Source organism: Macrobrachium nipponense, chromosome 5 (assembly GCF_015104395.2).
Source record: "Macrobrachium nipponense isolate FS-2020 chromosome 5, ASM1510439v2, whole genome shotgun sequence".
NCBI lineage: Eukaryota > Metazoa > Arthropoda > Malacostraca > Decapoda > Palaemonidae > Macrobrachium > Macrobrachium nipponense.
Window position 1 is genome coordinate 76,392,498 of NC_061107.1, and position 20,746 is coordinate 76,413,243.

The 20,746-nt window shown below is 34.8% G+C and overlaps 1 protein-coding gene across 4 annotated transcripts in view; it reads left to right on the plus strand.

Moving 5' to 3' along the window:
- The window catches only part of LOC135215420 (FAD-dependent oxidoreductase domain-containing protein 2-like), a 213,928-nt gene that overhangs the window by 27,184 nt on the left and 165,998 nt on the right, over positions 1-20,746 (plus strand). The window contains exon 1 of one of the 4 annotated variants that reach the window (XM_064250031.1): positions 5,566-5,721. The exons of 2 other annotated variants lie outside the window; for them this stretch is intronic. The gene's annotated coding sequence lies outside the window, so the exon portion shown is untranslated. Of the gene's footprint in view, positions 1-5,565; positions 5,722-20,746 lie in introns of those variants that run through there. One more of the 4 variants, XM_064250034.1, reaches the window with a different exon arrangement.

Here is a 20,746-nt window from a genome sequence, read left to right on the forward strand (position 1 = left end):
TATCTTTTATCCATACATTTTCTCACTCTTTGTTTAGCCAGTCTCTTATTATTACCACCTTTCAACTGCATTTTGATATCCTTGATCATGTTTATTGCTCGGGCAGACGGAAGTTACCGTATACTTATAAAATACGCTTCATTATATATATATATATATATATATATATATATATATATATATATATATATATATGTATGTGTGTGTGTGTGTGTGTGTGTGTGTGTGTCGTGTGATGATAAAAAAAAGGTCCATACAACACTATGTGAACGTGGCAACCATGTAAGTGCTCGAAATATATATGGTTGCCACGTTCAAAAATAGTGTTTTTATGGGGGGCCTTTTATCTTCATATTATACTGTTGCATTGCAGTAATAGAAACATTTCAATATTCTATTATAATCTATTAATATTATATATATATTATATATATATATATATATTATATATATATTATTTGATATATATATATATTTGTGTGTGTGTGTGTGTGTGTGTCTGTGTAGTATATATATTTGAGTGTGCTTTAGAAAGGCGTTCAGCGTATCATCGAGTAAAGGTTGAAGGAATTGGAAGGTTGATTTTAAGCTTTGAAGTTTCAACCAGTTCCGTTATTTATCTTGGGAACAGCAGCTGAAACGAGAGAGACTAATAGTCACGACGAAGGGCATCTGTTTGACTTTTGCTACCCAGTTTGACTTGCACCCGGCAGACGGAGAGAAAAAGTAACGTTAATTAAACTCGATCACAGAGGTTTTTTATTTTTTTATTTTTATTTTTATTTTTTTTTTTTTTTTTTTTTTTTTTTTTTTTTTTTTTTGTCCTATTTGCTGGAGCTGGAAAGTCGGAGTTCAAAGTTTGATATTCTTCCATGGCCATCATCGTTTCTATTATGACGCCGACGTTTGAGGGGCGATACTTGAGGCGGCTTTTTTTTTCAGCGGGGGGTGGGGGGCCATTTTTTGTTGCTCTCTTGATTTCTATTATTTCTCTGACGACTGGACTTGGCTGGTAACACTTCGAACTTCCTGTTCGTTTCATAAAATTTCCGCCTTTTTATTTGTTCTAGCATTAAGTGGGAGTGATTTAATAGCTCTGTAGCGGTCGTTGCTGGTGCCTTGGTAAAAAAAAAAAAATTCTTTTGTGTTAATTGAAATTTCTGTATTCCTAACATTCTCGTGGAGGATTGTAATATAGAGCCTTTATGTATCTTGAGTAGGAAGGCGGGTCTCCTCAACAGATTTGAGTATGTGTGTATGTACACTCGACAAGAAAACTGAAGATACAGTTTTCATTAGCTTTCGTTCATCCAATTTCCCATTTGTTTTTACTGAAAAGACATAACATCGCTGAATTTACTCTAGAATATGAAAATATACTGCAAATTATATCATATAAGTTAAAACTGCAAAACAAAACCGTTCAGATACTTAAAAACACGATATGTCCGAAGTAATTGGAATTTCTCAGATGGAGACGTTTTCATAGAAGATCTGGTAGATAGAATGTGAATTTCTGATTTTAGTACTATGTATCACGACGACAATATTTTCTCGTTTTGCTTCATGAACGGTGATATATTGCATCATCGTAAGTGGTGAATGCAATTATTTTAGTTTCTACAAACTTATGTTTGTATTCCAAAGCGATTAAATTTTAGCTGACGTCAATGGCACTCAATGTTGCGAGTAACGGCTAAGGTAGGTTGAAACAAAATCTAGTTGCATCCACAACATCGCTTTTCTATGACGTGAGGAGGAGCCCTAGAACTTCGAGCGGGAAAGCGCAAGTCACTGGATACTGGCTAACGTAACGGATTTCACACTTTGATTACTTTGACGTTGACATGGATCGAATGCTAGTTGCTGTTTACAAAGCTACTGTCTTTAAACATAAATCTTAATCAAGGTTAAAATAGCATGTCAGCTCAAAGATTTTCTGGCTATATGCTCCCATTACAAACGGCAGTTAAACTATATTCGCTCTCTCTTTCTCTTCCACTTCTAAAACATACTTTAAATTATATATAATATATATATTATAGATATAGATATAATATAATACATATATTTATAGATATAATAGTATTACCAACCCAATCTCCAAAGGAAAATAAAAATAGATTAAATTGGGGGGGTGGGGGGTAAATGGGGGGGGGGGAGTTGTTATCGAAATAGACCTAAGCTTTCACATGAGCAGATTTTGCTCCTCTCTCTCTCTCTCTCTCCTCGCTCTCTCTCTCTCTCTCTCTCTCTCTCCACTTTTCAAAACAACATTTTGAAAAAATATATCACTCAATCTCTCAAGTAAATAAATTAATGAATCAAGTATCTTTATAGATAGGCTTATGCTCTCTCTCTCTCTCTCTCTCTCTCTCTCTCTCTCTCTCTCTCTCTCTCCACTTTTGAAACATTTGAAAGAATATTATAACTTAATCTCTCAAAGTATATATACTGAATTAAGTATCTCTATCGATAGGCCTATGCTTGCGCGCTCTCTCTCTGTCGTCATAATATCTCATTCTTTAATGTATTGTTCCTCACGATTTCTACATGTACTGCCCAAATTTTAAAACCCTTTCTCTCATTGTTTAAGATCCGTCTTTAATTGCGTATGAATTTTTCGTCAGTTTAGTGTCAAACATTACTTATAAATAAGGTTTCACAGTAGGTTTTAAAAAAGGATGATCGATATTCTACCCTGAACTGACGTTACCAAACCAACATTAACGAATAATATAAAGCCTGTTTCTACATTCAAGTATATATGATTATAGGACCTCAACAGAATCTTTATGGCGTAAAGTTGATGGAAATCTAGAAAGCAACAAACGCTATGATTTTGAAGCTCCGCCCCATTTCAAGAGTTGCCAGGTGTGGCATTATTGAACAATATATGTCCGAAGATTTAAAAAATTGTATCTTACCTTTCCTTGCCGAGTGTACGTATGTATAGTATATGTATGTGTTTACATAACGAATACACACACACACACACACATACATATATATATATGTATATATATATATATAGATATATATATATATTATATATATGTATAGATATATATATATATATATATTATTATATATGTATATTATAATATATATATATATATATATATATATATATATATATATATATATATATATATATTATATTATATATGTATATGGGGGCATGCGTACGCGTGTGTATGATTTATAGATCTAACATTTTTGCCTTTTCAGAAGAAAATAAGCCTTACTTTATTGCACACAAACAAAAAAAAAAAAAAAGAAAATTTATTATAGTGTAAAAAAAACAGGTTGGTCCAATGTGTTGCCCAGTCCCCGTCCCTAAAAAAAGGGGAGGGGGGAGGGGGCCCGGGTTAAAAATACTTATCGAATTAAGTAAACGAAAAAGGGTTGGTTTTCTTACTATAGCTAAAGGTAATCCATTATTTTATCTTGGGAACTCGTGGTGAAGTGAGTATTAACCCATGGGTATGCATTAAGCTTTGCTGATTTATTGTATTTTTCAGGGTTTAGCTGGATATATATATATATATATATATATATATAATATATATATATATATGTGTGTGTGTGTGTGTGTGTGTGTGTGTGTGTGTGTGTGTGTGTGTGTGGTTGTGAAATTATTCTGTTTAAAACAGAATTCTATCTAATAAAAAGAAAGCCCATAAAAGCACCAAAATTTAGAAAGTAAATAATACATATATTGAGACAAAACTGTTTCTGAAATATAGTATTTACTTTCTACGTTTTGGCGTTTTTATGGGCCTCCTTTATTATTATTATTATTATTATTATTATTATTATTATGTATGTATGTATGTATATATATATATATATATATATATATATATATATATATATATATATATGTCATATCACATTACCGTGATTCATATACATACATCGAGCTACAAATGTCCCTTAATATCTAATTCACTCTACCTCGGAATTAATATATTTTCATAAATGCTTAACCGAAGGGGAATTTTTTATTAGGCGATTGTATACAATTGTATACAATTGTCGGCGCCCAGGCGCGAACCCAGGACACCTTACAACTTATATTAATGGCTACGTGCTGTCATAAGCACTACAACACTACCGAGGTCGAGGTGGGTTAATGCTGGCTCCAAATCAGCGAATACCTGAGCGCGAAAGGTATTTGAGGGTGAGAGACGGCATTAACTTATAGCCTCTTGCGGTGGTGGATTGGGTAAAAGCTTCACTGACATTCCTGGATTTGTATGGTGTCTTGGGTTCGCGCCTGGGCGCCGACAATTCTATTATCGCCTAATAAAAATTCCCCTTCGGTTAAGCATTTATGAAAATATATTAATTCCAAGGTAGAGTGAATTAGATATTAAGGGACATTTGTAGCTCGATGTATATATATACACTTACATATATAAACTCGTATACTTAGTGATATTTCAAGAGGATACATTCAGCAATTTTTTTTAATGAGGATAATTCATCATACTCAGTCAGACTTGATATCTTAGAATAATATTTTTATAGGGAAATCTGTCGTCACGTGGGTATTTTTAAAAGGTAAACCTAGTTTATAATGACAGATTTTGGATTAATTATGCAAATTTACATTTCATTTAGACTAACAATCTTGATGAAATAGGTAAGACACGCAATTTAGTTTATAATGAGCGTATTCAGTGAAGTCAAGATCTGAGCTTTTGTTCCTTATTCAAAGGTCAAAAAATCTGAACTCTTCAATTCATGATTAAACATAAGTTTCCTCACTGATCTATCAAGTCTAGACATTCAGAGTATCAGGTTGATGTGCATAGAGAGAGAAAGAGAACAGAATTAAATTTTACATCAATCCCCGAAGTGGCGTTTATGACTACGATCACAGAGAGTTTATTTTCTAGTTGAATATTGTGTCAGTGATGTTCGCCTACGGCGTGGAGTTAATATATCCTGCATTAATAACGAAAAAGGCGCTCCTCTGATATGCAGATGAGTTTCCACCGAATAGACTGAACTGAGATTAGTGCAACAGGTTGTTATATTGATCAAAATTCAAGCTATTTTATTCCAGAAAAATAAGTCTTTGCAAGTCTCAAGTTCTAGTAGATTCTGAATGTTACTTAGCTGTTAAGAAAATACCTCTGTGAAAGGGGAAGCCTCCTTCCCCTTACTATGTGTAGGCTGGGTGAAAGGCACCTGTTGGCTGTGGCTCATATGTCCCCCCTCCCCCCATCTTCCTCCACTCCCTTATAGGAGAGGGAAAAAGGGGAGGCAACAAATGTCACGCAGCGTTTCTATTAGTCGGACACCTATGACAGCTCACCCCTAGATATAGTCGGCATCGATCGTCTCCCTCCCCTCCCCCACCCTACTTTTTATCCCCCGTTTTCCGTCTTTTCCTTCAACACCTCCACATGTATCAGGCAGGAGGCATCTGTTGAAGAGACAGAGGTAAATAAAGCGGGTTTTGGTGGGAGGGAGGGGAGGAGTCATTAGTCCTCCGCCTCCCTCCTCCCCGCTTCCCCGTTTATTCTCGGCACGCGAGAGACTCCTGCTCAGTCAGTTCTTTTCCCCGGTGGCTCAGTTCGTCCTCGACCGTGTTCAACGGCCGACGTTTGTGAACGGTCTCTAGCTCTCTCTCGCGCGCTTCTGTAGCACCCACGCTCACTTCATTCATTTGTGATAAGAATCGTTATATTACCCTCGGCAATTAAGGTAAGTGTATGGGTGGCCACAAACCTTGTGTTGTTGTTGTTGCGGTTCCCGCTATTGTCGTGGCTGTTGTGTAACTTTGAGAAAAGTTACCATCTTCGCATGGGAAGTTTCGGTTATCAATTAGTCATTTTTAGGCGCGACCTTTGAGAATTATAGAATTGACCACAAAAATTGATAGGAAAAAATTCGAGTTCGTTGTCGTATGGTGACGAATTAGCCTTTTTTCCTTCATCTCCAAATTATTTTACGCCCAGTGTTTATTTTTTAAACACTTCTATTCCCTAATTTTGGACTCAAAATCAAACGTTCGTGTATCATTACCGGAAAGTCGTCGTCATGGAAGACTTGCACTCAGAGTGGCGTCTTCAAGAACACTGCTTAGCTATCACGCTGAATTTTTATACTAGTGTTGACATTGAAAGGTTGTGCCTTTTCATTATTCCTTTTGCATGTATTAGGGAAATTGCAATAATATTTTAATATATATTATATGCGTGTGCGTTTTTTTAAATGTGAGTAAATTATGTTTATGAATATGCAAATTTCGGTCAAACATTAGATATACTAATTGAATTGGCTGTTGCTCCGTTACGTGCACATAAATAACACGAATTTAAATGCAAGGGGAAATGTGAATAAGTAAGAGTAATCCCTTCAAACTTTTTAAAGTATTGTTTTGAAGACTCAACAAGAAAAGTTTTAATCCGGGCTTTATTTTCTCGTTACTTCAGCCGTAGATGAAACAAAACAACAACACCAAAACAAGTGTTGTGTTGCTCTCCCTACGAATTTCGGATATTGTCAGTATTTTAGTCCACTTATATTTTTCAGCTTTACAAAATATGATTCATCAGATTTTTACAAAACAAACCAGATTTTGGAGCAGACACCGTAGTTTGGAGGATTTTTTTAAGCCATTGTTATAAGATAAGCTTTTGGAGGTGTAAAATATGAAGATAGAATTATTTAATTTTTTTTTAGTAGAGATTGAAATCAAAAGACGAGTTCATACGCATGTTTCCAAATGCAACCACTCTCTCTCTCTCTCTCCAACTATTTTCCCCGTGATGTAATTTGGGTTTGTGTTTGCGGATTAGAAGAAAGAACATGTTACGTGTTTAGCGGTAGTAAAAGCTTTCGCACTAGTGGTGTTATACTCATCCATTCCTAGAAATTCTCTCTCTCTCTCTCTCTCTCTCTCAAACACATATTATCTCGTCACTTCTCTGGGTATCTAGGAAAAATAATATTGGATATAAGACCTTTGCACTGTGATGTAGCACTTCATGTATTTTCGTTGCTGGATATTGTAGTAGCGGGCTGTCAGATAATTAACTCAAGCTTTCTTTCAAGCCTGAGTGGATATAATCCGGAGAGTTCCATTGGATGATTTTTCTGTTTCATCTTCTGCAAGATATGATTAGCATTTATTTAGTTATGAGTTAGACCATTGCTGGGAGATATAGTTCTGGATATCCTCAATCAGCTCTGCGTATTATTAGTCTCACTGTCCAGCCCTAGTACTAGAAATTTTAAAATGGCAGGCTAGTCAGAAATGGTGCCATAATGGAAATGATGTCATTTCCGTATGTAGATGAGATAATGATGAAGGGGATATGAGAGGGTTTGGACATATCTTTTGCACAGTCGCGCAGAATAGGAAGTATACATGGTAGACAGCTGGGCTCCTTTGGGACTGGGCACAGAAGAGTTGGAAAACCTAGCCTACTTGGATGTGATCTATGAGACGTGAGGCTCGAGATGAGTGGAGATTTGTGGAAGATAATGGTAAAAAAAGGCGTAAATGATGGTATTGTATAGATCTGTAATACACCACACGGCGTTGGAGGCGATAGTACTGATTAATACTAATTTTCCAACAAAACTTGATCGCTTGGTTGCTAGTTGGACAGTAACACCATGATATCCGAAAACTGAACCATATAAAGTAAATATAAATGCGCGCACCACACTATATATATATATATATATATATATATATATATATATATATATATATATATATATTTATTTATTTGTTTATTAATATATATACATACTGTGTGTCTGTGCGAGCGCGAATAAGTTCTGAGCCACACTGCGTTCACCAATTTATCGGATCGTTTAGTGATAATAATCAAACGAATCGTGCTTTGGCAAGATTCCTCTATACCGCAATATCAGAATGTGTTTGAGTTAAGGCACCGTTCCATAAGTTGCAGAAACCGTGTTGCTTTTAGTTCTTATCGAGTGGAAAGTTAATACACGGGTATTGGTTTAGGATCGGAGCTTCGTACTACACCTGGGGTCCATGACGTTTTCGGAGGCTCCAATCTTGATTCAGCAATTTCGGCTCCTTTAGTTTTTGTTACCGTATTGCGTCTTATTTTGATATACTAAAATGGTTTATCCGCGATCAGTCTTAAGATTTCAAAAGAATTAGGTTTTTGTAGTCCTTGCTAGATTGATCAATACATTATATTATTTGTTTACAAGGCTGCAGTTTTAGTTTGTAATTAAGGGTCTTTGCATCGTGCCTTTAGCCCCTAGCTGCAACCCCCTTCCATTCCTTTTACTGTACCTTCTTCCATATTCTCTGCCTTCCATCTTACTTTTTACCCTCTCTCCTGACAGTTGATTCATAGTGCAACTGCTTTGAGGTTTTCCTCCTGTTACACATTTCAAACCTTTTGCTGTCCATTTCCGTTTCAGTACTGAATGACCTCATAGGTCCCAGTGCGTGGCCTTTGGCCTAAAATCTATATTCAGTGCAATTCTATATTCAATCTATACAGAATAATAGTGGTTACTTTTATGATATATATATATATATATATATATTAATATATATATATACATTATAATATATATAATATATTATAATATATATATATATATATATAATGCATGTATTTGTGGTAGATACATTAGTCTCAAATTTTCGATTTCCTTACGCTCTTTGAATCCGATTGTAATTACAAAGTCTTAAACCCAAATAAAGCATCCCAGATGACGTCGTGGGATTCGAACCCTTCTAAATGGTAAGAATGACGTTGCTTGTTATTCTCTCTTATGTTTTGTTTTAATTTTTTTTAAGACTTTCGTTAGTGAGATATATCAAAAAAAAAAAGAAATGTAGAATTCGAGATGTTCAAAGACCATTTGCCTATTACAAATTTAGATTTAAAATGTCTGATTAAATCGTTAAAACAGTATTGTATTCTCATAGAAAATAATCCTGTAAAACAGTATTGTATTCTCGTGGAAAATAATCCAGTAAAACAGTATTGTATTCTCATTGAAAGTAATCCAGTAAAACTATTGTATTCTCATAGAAAATAATCCAGAAAAACATTATTGTATTCTCATGGAAAATAATCCGGTAAAACAGTATTGCATTCTCATAGAAAATAATCCAGTACCTTGTAGATGAAGCATGTTCATGAAAAAAAATTTCTGAAGACTCCCAAGACCTGTGAATCGATGCAACTCGGGCTCAATAGGCCATTATGGAAATCCCTAGCAATTCCGTCGCTCTGACTGCCTTTTTTTTTTTTTTTTTTTTTTTTTTTTTTTTGCTTGCTTGCTTAATGCTGTGCTTTACAAAAATAAAATGTCTAACTCTCCTCCTACATGTTTTTTTTTTCAGCGGTACAGGACGTTTATATACCACGGAGATGGTGTTTACTAATAAGATATAGCACATATTTTATTAGTGATAATATGATACCATGTTTGGTTTTTGGTTGTCATGTAAACAATCTTGCATATTCTGTCGCGAAATCTTTGGTTTACTCTCCAGTAGTTGTATTTTTATTTTATTTATTTATTTTATTTTATTTATTTATTTATTTACTTGTATTTGGGAACAACGGCGCACTTCTGCTCTCAATTAAAAGGGAAGTGTGATTTCCAGGTCAGACAAAAGAATATATAATGATCTATGGACCTTTGCACATAATTTAATAATAAGACTATTTCAAACTTTGAAGGAATAATTGACCCGATTTAGAACGCTTTACTGAGAATGGGAAACTTTTATAATGGCAGAGGGTAGTATTGCATAATTTGGACCAATAAGAAAAATTTAGATTAACTTATAGGAGTGCATTATAATATTAAACAATTGTATGTGTTGTTACTGCAGTTTTTACGTCCATTAATTTTTAAAAAGTTTAACCTACCCTTCATCAGCGTGATAGTCATTTACTCATTGAGCGATGTTATTCATTACGCGATGTGTTCATAAGACCTTGGCCGTCGATGCATCTTGTGATCTGTCGCTGTGATGAATTTCTAATTATCCTAAATGGCAGGACGTCAGCGATTTCCACTCTGTTCCCGACGCAAATTCGAATGTTTATTTTAGTCTTTGTATCGGGTATTTCTGTCTGTATTTGTGTATGTTTAGTTTTTATTTCGGTTGTTTCTGATACAGAGACAAATTCGACTGTTATGTTTTAGTCTTTCTTTCAGTTATTTCTGTCTGTATTTGTGTATGTTTAGTCTGTTTCAGTTGTTTTTTGTCCCTTTATGTGTGTATACGTATTTAGTCTTTGTTTCAGTTGTTTTTGTCCCTATATTTATGTATATTTAGTCTTTGTTGCAGTTGTTTCTGATACAGCGACAAATTCGATTGTGTGTGTTTGGTCTTTGTTTCAGTTATTTCTGATACAGAGACACAAATTGCTGTTGAAGTTTCCGAATATAAATTGAAAAGATACAGGAACGAGATCTTTGTTGAAGGTTCAGGAAAATATTTTTGGTCACTGGGAGTTTTATCGCTTCCTCTGTTCAGGAATATGATTTGATATATTGTTGACGTATCTGGGTTTGCCCACCTGGCGCACCAAGGAAAAATATATTTTTATATATATATTTGAAGGAGAATCTTGGAGAAGGTTTAGAGCGCTTTCGCGTGTTTTTTTTTCTTTCTTTCTTTAGCCTTTGCCGAACGGTTAGTGATGGATTTTGACATTTCAGGATTTGGTCTGTGTTGATATAATATGATTTTTCTTTGTCTGGCATGTGTATTTATCTCGCACATTTATATCAAAGCAGCTGAAGTAACTAAAATTACAAATACCTAAGAGTATTTTGACTAATTTGGTTTTCGGTAATTTTAGCATAAAACTTTGTGTTAAAAATATATTCAGATAGATTGGAAGTTGTGTTAAAAATATATTCTGTTAGACTGGAAGTTGTGTTAAAAATATGTTCAGATAGATTGGAAGTAGTGTCAAAAATATATTCAGATAGATTTGAAGTTAGAAATATATTTAGATATATTGGAAGTTGTGTTAAAAATATATTCAGATAGATTGGAAGTTGTGTTAAACATATATCCAGATAGATTGGAAATTGTGTTAAAAATATATTCAGATAGATTGCAAGTTGTGTTAAAAATATATCCAGATAATTGGAAGTTGTGCTGAAAATATATTCAGATAGATTGGAAGTTATGTTAAAAATATATCCAGATAGATTGGAAATTGTGTTTAAAAATATATTCATATAGACTGGAAGGTGTGTTAAAATATATATCCAGATAGATTGGAAGTTGTGTTAAAAATATATTCAGATAGATTGGAAGTTGTATTAAAAATATATTCAGATAGATTGGAAGTCTATTTCGGTGTCACATTCGTTGTTGTGGAAGGCTCCCTGTACTGGACATGAAATTAGACAGTATAGTTCCAGCGGTAAAATGCTCGAAATTAGACTAATTAAGAATAGCAGCAAGTTTATGAATGAGAGGAAACAGAAATTCTATTTCTCTCCTTATTACGCTGAGCTCCCGTATGTGGAGTCCACCAGTCAACCCAACTGTCAGGTAGTGCCAAGGAAACTCGTGGGAGGCCCGAAAGGCTGTCTTGAGTTTCAGGTTAATTAAGAGAAGGTAACTATTCGTCTCGGTGACATACCAGAAGAATTAACTTGGAGATATGCGCCTGCTACTCGGACGATGCAACTGATAGCAGATGCATGCGAATGGAGAAACACACACAACACACACACACACACACACACACATATATATATATATATATATATATATATATATATATATATATATATATATATATATTTACAGCCAGTGGTTTGCTTGTTAACCTTACTAGCACAATACTTCAGGTTTGAATCCCTACCAAATCAGATAGTTTTAGACCCATTATGTAATTTTGATTCAATTATGCTTCTGTTGAAGTAGGCATTGAATTATTCGCCATATAGTTAGTGAACCTTAGTACCGCAAAGTGGCAAAGGTTATCTTAGAAGACTCGATGAGAAGGTAGGGTAAAGGTTTTGCCGTCAGTGCACCTCAAGCGATGCACTGTAGGTGTTACTCAAAGCTTTTCGCTGTGTCCCTTCGGCCACTAGCTGCAAACCATTTAATTCATTTTACTAAACTTCCATCCATATTCTGTTTCTCCCATCTTACTTTACCACCTTCTCCTGACAATCCTTTCAACATTATTTCCTGCGCTGAATGGCCTCATAGGTCCCAGTGCTTGGTCTTTGGCCTGAATTCTATATCCCAGTATATTGGAAAAGGAGATATAGAGTGGTGTGAATATATAAGACATCTGAGGAGAATTGGCTAAAAAAAGAAAAGAAAAAAAAAAAGATCGAGGCCGACCCCTTGTAGGCTTTCTCTAATTATCCCTCGCTGGACCCTTGGGGATCACTTTGATCTGGTTCTGGTTGGTTGAGAGCAGCTTTCTTTCCTGAGATAAAGGAAAGAGGGTATACGTATATAGGACTTATCGCCAGTAGCGCCTCAGTGGCGTGATCGGTATGATCTTGACCTGCCACCTCGGTGGCCGCTAGTTCGATTCTCGGGCATTCCATTGAGGAGTTAGAGATATGTATTTCTGGTGATAGAAATTCACTCTCGACGTGGTTCGGAAGTCACGTAAAACCGTTGGTCTCGTTGCTGAATAACCACTGGTTCCATGCAACGTAAAAACCATACAAACAAACAAACAAACAGAATTGCTTCCGTTAAAAACAATGAAGTCTGGGGGAGATAGTGATATATTATATATAATATATATATATATATATATAATATATAGATATATATAACATTATATATATATATATATACTATATATAATATATATATTATAATATATATACTATATAATCATATAATGTGTGTGGTGTGCGCGAGCGCGCGCGTATATTTGTGTGTGTTGGCTTGCGTATGCATGTACGTATGTGTAGCATATCCATATAGTTATTCTGAAGATTTAAAGTTAAGATCTTCAGCTGAAAAAAAATATGATTTCCCTTTGATTACTTGAGCGTATTATCCTCCTCTCTCTCTCTCTCTCTCTCTCTCTCTCTCTCTCTCTCTCTCTCTCTCTCTCTCTCTTCTCCTCCATGCTTAATGATCTCCGCTGGGGTCGTAACTCGGGCGAGGTGATACAGGCAGCGTAAACGTAACGTTAATTGCAGCAATTTGCCCTTATTGACACGTGATATTAGAATTTACTTGCCGAAGCTGTTTCCGCTAATTGACCGACTTCGCGTTGCGTGAATGTGGCCCCTCTAATATTTGGTTTGCGACGGTGTTATTTTTTCTTTTTTCTTTTTTTTGTGGTGCGCATACTAGTTTGGGAATTGTGTACACGAACGCACATGTGTGGACACAAGCTTCCGCTTTGTTTATACACTCGCCCTAACAAGCAAGCATAATAGATATATATATATATATATATATATATATATATATAATATACATATATATATTATATATAATAATATATATATATAATATATATATATTAGCTTCTTGTTAGGCGAGTATAAACAAAGCGGAAGCTGTCCACATGTTCGTGTACACAATTCCCACTATATGCGCACCACAAAAAAAAGAAAAAGAAAAAATACACGTTCAAACCAAATATTGAGGGCCACATTCACGCAACGCGAAGACGGTCAATTACGAAACACTTCGGCAAGTAAATTCTAATATCGTGTCAATAAGGGCAAAATTCTGCAATTAACGTTACTTTACCTGCCTGTAATCATATAAAGGAAAAAAAGGTGTTGGGTTATATATATATAGTATTATATATATATATATATATATATATATATATATATATATATATGCATTAGCTACAAATGTCCTTAATAATCCAATCTCTACCTCGGTTAATATATTTTTAATGTATGTTACGAAGGGAAATTTTTTTTAGTTGTAATAATTTCTTCCATATATATATATTCCCCCTATATATATTATATATATATATATATTATATATATATATATATTATATATATCGGAAATTATTATCAACTAAAAAAATTTACCCTTCGGTTAACATACATAAATATATTAATTCCGAGGTAGAGCGATTGGATTTATTATTAAAGGACATTTGTAGCTTAATGCATGTATTATATATATATATATATATATATATAATATATATATATATATAATAACTATATATATATATATATATATATATATATATATATATATATACTATATATATATTTCCCAACACCTTTTTTTTCCTTTATATGACTTCTCGTAACACTCGTGAAAAAAAGAAAACAGATTAAGCAACCATGGACACAAAACACATCCTTTGGCGTCATTCCACCATTTGCAAATTCTAGCGCACGTTGCTTTGTTTTTTTGTTTGTTTGTTTGTATGGTGTTATTACGTTGCATGCCATAACCGTGGTTATTCAGCACGGGACCAACGGCTTTTACGTGACACTTCCAAAACCACGTCCGCCGATAATTGGTACTTTTCTACTATCACCAAAAATACACATCTCTAACACCTCAATGGAATGCCCGAGAATCGAACTCGCGGTCGTCGCTTCATCAGACAAGTTTTGGATCGCGCTGAACGATTTATCATTATACGCCACACATATTCTTCGTAGCCTCTGTTGACTATAATATCACGAGCTTTTTCCAGTTCATGTAGGCTCACAACTACCACATACCATCGGTGGCGTGATCGGTATGGTCTTGGCCTGCCACCTCGATAACCGCGAGTTCGATTCTCGGGCATTCTACTGAGTGGTTAGAGATGTGTATTTCTGGTGATAGAAGTTCACTCTCGACGTGGTTCGGAAGTCGCGTAAAGCCGTTGGTCCAGTTGCTGAATAACCACTGGTTCCATGCAACGTAAAAAGACCATACAAACAAACAAACATACCATATTTTCACTTAACTTTCAAACTTTTGACGTAAATGTTCCAGAACAAACACCAATCTCAAACCCTCCGTGTCTAATCTAAACCAACAGTTATTGTTTTTCGCTTTATCAGTCATTCTGTTATCATGACTTTTTCAGTCGCTATGTGGACTTCTGTTTTTTATAATATCCTCCTATCTCCTTTGCCTTTGTATTTCCTTTATTTAGTCCTTCAAAACTTTTCCTCTAACAAACATACCTTACATACTGTGACCACGGCGTCGATGACCATAGCTCACTGATAATATACATACATTGCTTGCCTCCGTAAGGGATTAGCCCCGTTCGTGCACCTCATGCGGTGCACTGTAGGCATTGCTTAAGGTTCTTTGCAGTGTGCCTTTGGCCCCTAGCTGCAACCCCTTTCGTTCCTTATACTGTACCTTCATTCATATTCTCTTTCTTCCATCTTGCTATCCACCCTCTCCTAACAATTATTTCATATAGCTGCTTTGAGGTTTTCCTCGTGTTACACCTTTCAAACCTTCCTAGTCACAATTTCCTTTTCACCGTAGAATGACCTCGTAGGTCCCAGCGCTTGGCCTTTGGTCAAAGTTCAAAATTCTGTTCTCTATAGCTTGCAGGCCCATCAGTTCCTGGTGTCTTTCTATTCTACAACTTGTTAGTGTCCCGTCTTACGTCTTCGGTTCTCAGCAGTTGGTTTTGTGATCATTTGGTACCTAATACTAACCGTTTTTCTCTGCTATGTTCCACATTCAACACTTTAATTAAAACACTTACTCCGTCGAACGGGAAATATTACCTTCAGGCAGCGTCTCTCCATTTGCATCGTTTGGATTGAGGCAAATTTGTTCGTTAACCTTTAATTACCATAGAAAGCCTGTATATGATTTTCACTTCTGTTATGCAGTAGTACCTCAGGTTATTCCTCACTTTTTCCATTCACCAAACCTCTCTTTTCAAGGTAATACCAATTGAAACATATTTTGAAAATATGATTTTAGTATTTTTGTTTATATATTTTTTGTATATTAGATGTACTGTATTCGAAACACACACACACTGATGATGCATTTGGCTACTATATAGAAAAATTTTTTCGACCAGGTAAGATATGGGTATAGAGTTTTTGAAAATTGTGTGAAGAGAAAGATCGCCTGAAAAAGAATCAAGCTAAGTGTCAGTCAGTAAAAATACAACAGTATATATTATACAAAATTACAACTGTATACATTATAGAACATATTAAGTTGAAATGTCTGTTAAAATGCGACTCTTTCAGCCGGTTACTTACCTCTCATTTTGAAAAGAAGAAAGACGCCAAGAGCAGTTTGGTCAGACATACGTCGAAGTATTTCAACATTTGCATAAGGCATAAGGCCGGGACTTGAAGAAAATCAGTCTGATGCAATTGCCTTACCCTCTGAATGTGGCATGGATCTTGTTTAATTAAGAGTGAACACCTACATTTCTTAATTGGATAAGGGCTAACGTCAAATGGGTTTGTGTGACCATTTCTCTCTCTCTCTCTCTCTCTCTCTCTCTCTCTCTCTCTCTCTCTCTCAGGGAGTATTAGTACATTCTCAATAGGACCTCCTTGCATAATTGCAGATCATGCCACTTTTATTTCCTTCTGGGTTATTATAGTCTTGTATTGTTAAGCGACTACCCCAAAAAATTATGGCCTATAAACGACTATCTCAATTAGGAATTATGGGACTAGGTCAGTTTTTTTTTTTTTTTTTTTTGGGGGGGGGGGGCAGGATGTCCTTCACTACAAGTGGTTGATTATAATATGCATAAATTGCTGTTTAAGTGTGACGCAATGTCTTCTAGCCAGTCATACCCATACCCAACCGTGTAAGGTACTCAAGTGTTCATATATTATATATATATATAAAGGTTCCAGATGAGCTATTATATCAGTAAGCAGCAGTGTCTATAAAAAACATCATAAACCATGGATTTTATTGTTTTTTATGGACCCTGCTCTATCCTCTCTCTCTCGCTCTCTCTCTCTCTCTCTCTCTCTCTCTCTCTCTCTCTCTCTTCTCTCTCTGTATATATATATATAGTATATATATATATATATATATATATATATATATATATATATAGTATATATATAGTATAATATACAGATTATTTATTTATAAGAGTATATATTCCATATGGACTGCTATTTGTGTAAAAGTGCTGCTTATTAAGGGCAGTGTGACAACGTAGTATGCAGCAGTATAGCCCGTATCCATTTTTCTGTATTAACTAGGTGTTTTATACTATACATAGACGCATAACAAAGGCTGGGCACTATCAATCAAGTGACGTTTGCGTGGAATCTGTAGCTAATTATTACTATGTCACAGATTGAAAAAAAGCTTGACAGCGAACTCATGTCATTTGAAACCTACACACTTTAAAATAATGATATGAATATCACAGTATTTGAGTTGTTGTTCCAGGTAACTTATTATAATACGTTTTATACACAAATATATTCAGCATGCCACTTACACCTTTAGATGGTGGCTTCAAAAGGTGATAAGTTTTAAATTCCCGACTTCAAAGGTTTAAATGATTTAATGAATCCTCAATGGTTTTATATGATTGAAATGAAGCCTCAAATGTTTGAAATAATTTGATGAAGCCTCAAAGATTTTAAACGATTTTAATGAAGCCTCAAAGGTTTAAATGATTTAGCGAAGCCTCAAAGGTTTTAAATGTTTTAATAAAGCCTCAAAGATTTTAAATAATTTAATGAAGCCTCAAAGGTTTTAAATAATTACTTTAATCCTCAAAGATTTTAAATGATTTAATGAAGCCTCAGAGGTTTTAAGTGATTTAATGAAGCCTCAAACGTTTTAAATGATTCAATGAAGCCTCAAAGGTTTTAAATAATATAATGAAGCCTCAAAGGTTTTAAATTATTTAATGAAGCCTCAAAGGTTTTAAATGATTTAGTGAAGCCTCAAAAGTTTAAATAATTCAAATAATCCTCCTTTGAGGGTTCTTTTAAACCTTTGAAGCCTCAAAGTTTAAAAGATTCAATGAAGCCTCAAAGGTTTTAGATGATTTAGTGAATGCTCAAAGATTTAAATGATTCAATGAAGCCTCGAAGGCTTAATGTTTTAAATGAAGCCACAAAGGTTTTAAATGATTAAATGAAGCCTCAAAGGTTTAAAAGATTCAATGAAGCCTCGAAGGTTTAAATGATTCAATGAAGCCTCAAAGGTATAAATGAGTTAATGAAGAAACCTTAAAGTTGTAAATGATTTAATGAAGCCTCAAAGGTTTTAAATTATTTAGTGAAGCCTCAAAAGTTTAAATAATTCAATTAATCCTCAAGGATTTTAAATGATTCAATGAAACCTCAAAGTTTTTAAATGATTTAATGAAGCCTCAAAGGTTTAAATGATTCAGTGAAGCCTCGAAGGTTTTAAATTATTTAAATGAAGCCTCAAAGGTTTAAATGATTGAAGGTTTTAAATGATTTAATGAAGTCTCAAAGGTTTAAATGATTTAATGAAGCCTCAAAGGTTTTTAAATAGTTAAGTTTTAAATGATTTTAATGAAGTCTCAAAGGGTTTAAATGATTTAATGAAGCCTCAAAGGTTTAATAATTTCTGAAGCCTCAAAGGTTTAATGGTTGAAGGTTTTAAAAATGAATTAATTGAAAGTTCCTCAAAGGTTTAAATTGGAAATTTAATTTTAATGAAGCCTCCAAATTTAAATGAATTTTAATGAATCCTCAAGGTTTTAAATGGTTTAAGGTTTTAAAGATTTAATGAGTCCCAAAGGTTTAAATGATTTAAATGAAAAAAACATCCAAAGGTTTTAAAATGATTTAATGAAGCCTCAAAGTTTAAATGATTTAATAACCGACAATGAAAGTCTCAAAGGTTTAAATGATTGAAGGTTTTAAATAATTTAATGAAGTCTCAAAGGTTCAAATGATTGAAGGTTTCAAATGACTTAATGAAGCCTCAAAGGTTTAAATGATTCAATGAAGCCTCAAAGTTTTTAAATTATTTAATGAAGCCTCAAAGATTTTAAATGATTTAAATGCCTTAAAGGTTTAAATGATCTAATGAAGCCTCAAAGGATTTAGATGATTTAGTGAATGTTCAAAGGTTTAAATGATTCAATGAAGCCTCGAAGGTTTTAAATTATTTAAATGAAGCCTCAAAGGTTTAAATGATTTAATGAAGCCTCAAAGGTTTAAATGATTTAAGGTTTTAAATGATTTAATGAAGCCTCAAAGGTTTAAATGATTTAATGAAGTCTCAAAGGTTTAAATGATTTAAGGTTTTAAATTATTTAATGAAGTCTCAAAGGTTTAAATGATTTAAGGTATTAGATGATTTAATGAAGCCTCAAAGGTTTAAATGATTTAAGGTTTTAAGTGATTTAATGAAGTCTCAAAGGTTTAAATGATTTAAGGTTTTAAATGATTTAATGAAGTCTCAAAGGTTTTAAATGATTTAATGAAGCCTCAAAGGTTTTAAATGATTTAATGAAGCCTCGAGGGTTCCTCCTGTTTGCCCGGTTATCGAACTCGGGACTCGAACTCGGAAAACTCCTTGCAGATGACACGTGTGTCCCGACAACTGCATTAATGATGGTGCAAAGCAGTTGCTTAAAGATGGTTGTTACCACAGGTAACCGAATTCCAGTAACTCCGTAACAAGCTCCTTGATTATGGTAATGGTTTGTAACTGCCTGAAGCGAAAACAGAAGTATCGATCCCTTGATATTCGCTCTTTTCGCGTTGTTACTGAGGTACTTTTGGGAGGTCGGGGGGGGGGGGGGGGGGGGAGAAGAGATTGTTGCTGTAATATAATGAAGGCTTTTACGAACTAATTGGAATATCTCTCTCTCTCTCTCTCTCTCATATAATGAGGGCGTTACAAAAACTTTGAAAATCAATCTCTCCTCTCTCTCTCCCTCTACTCTCTCTCTCTCTCTCTCTCTCTCTCTCTCTCTCTCTCTTGTATAATGAGGGCTTTTAGAAACTGTTTGAAAAACGGAGGAATTATGTTAGTCATACAACTTGTAAAAGTGTTCATTATAAATAGCGGCATAGAGAGAGAGAGGTTTTTCAAACGGTTTGTAAAAGCCTTCATTATATAATAGCGAGAGAGAGGGAGAGAGATACTTCTAATGAAGCCCTCGTGGAAATTAATCTGAGAGAGACAGAATTAACCGCAATTCATTGTTGGATTCGTGTTCAACTCATTTCATAGATTGTAATTAAGGCATCAGGGATATTATTTTGAAACGGAGAGAGAGAGAGAGAGAAATATGCCATGGCTTCAACCCTGTGTTTTTGAAATTTGCCGATTATGGTTAAGGAGCTATAACTGCAATAATGAAGGTTTCTAAAAGTTTCCGAGAGAGAGACAGGTGGATCAAGAAGCTTCTTTGCCCAAATCTTTTAAACATGAGGCGCAGCCAAAGTCCGGAGATCACTTGAAAAGTCTCCTCCAGGTATTGCAAACCAAATGGGCCGCTGACGTCTTAGAAAGCGTCCTTTAAGTAAGTGCAGGTTATCTTTGCATTTGGAACGAGAGCACATCGACGTATCCCGTTGGCTTCTCTCTCAAGGAAAGGGGATTGCGTGATGACGCGATTCTCCCATTGGATTGCCAAAGGGAGTTAGGACAGAAGGGGGAGGGGGGGGTTGAGGAGGCGGTGGGGGTGTTCCTGAGCGCCTGCTCAATACCTAAATATGGGGAGTTGAAGGTCATTTGAAAGCAGACCTCAGGTACTCTTACTCGCTGCGAAAAAACCCATATGGGGGTTAGTGCCACCATTGCACCTCGTGCGTTG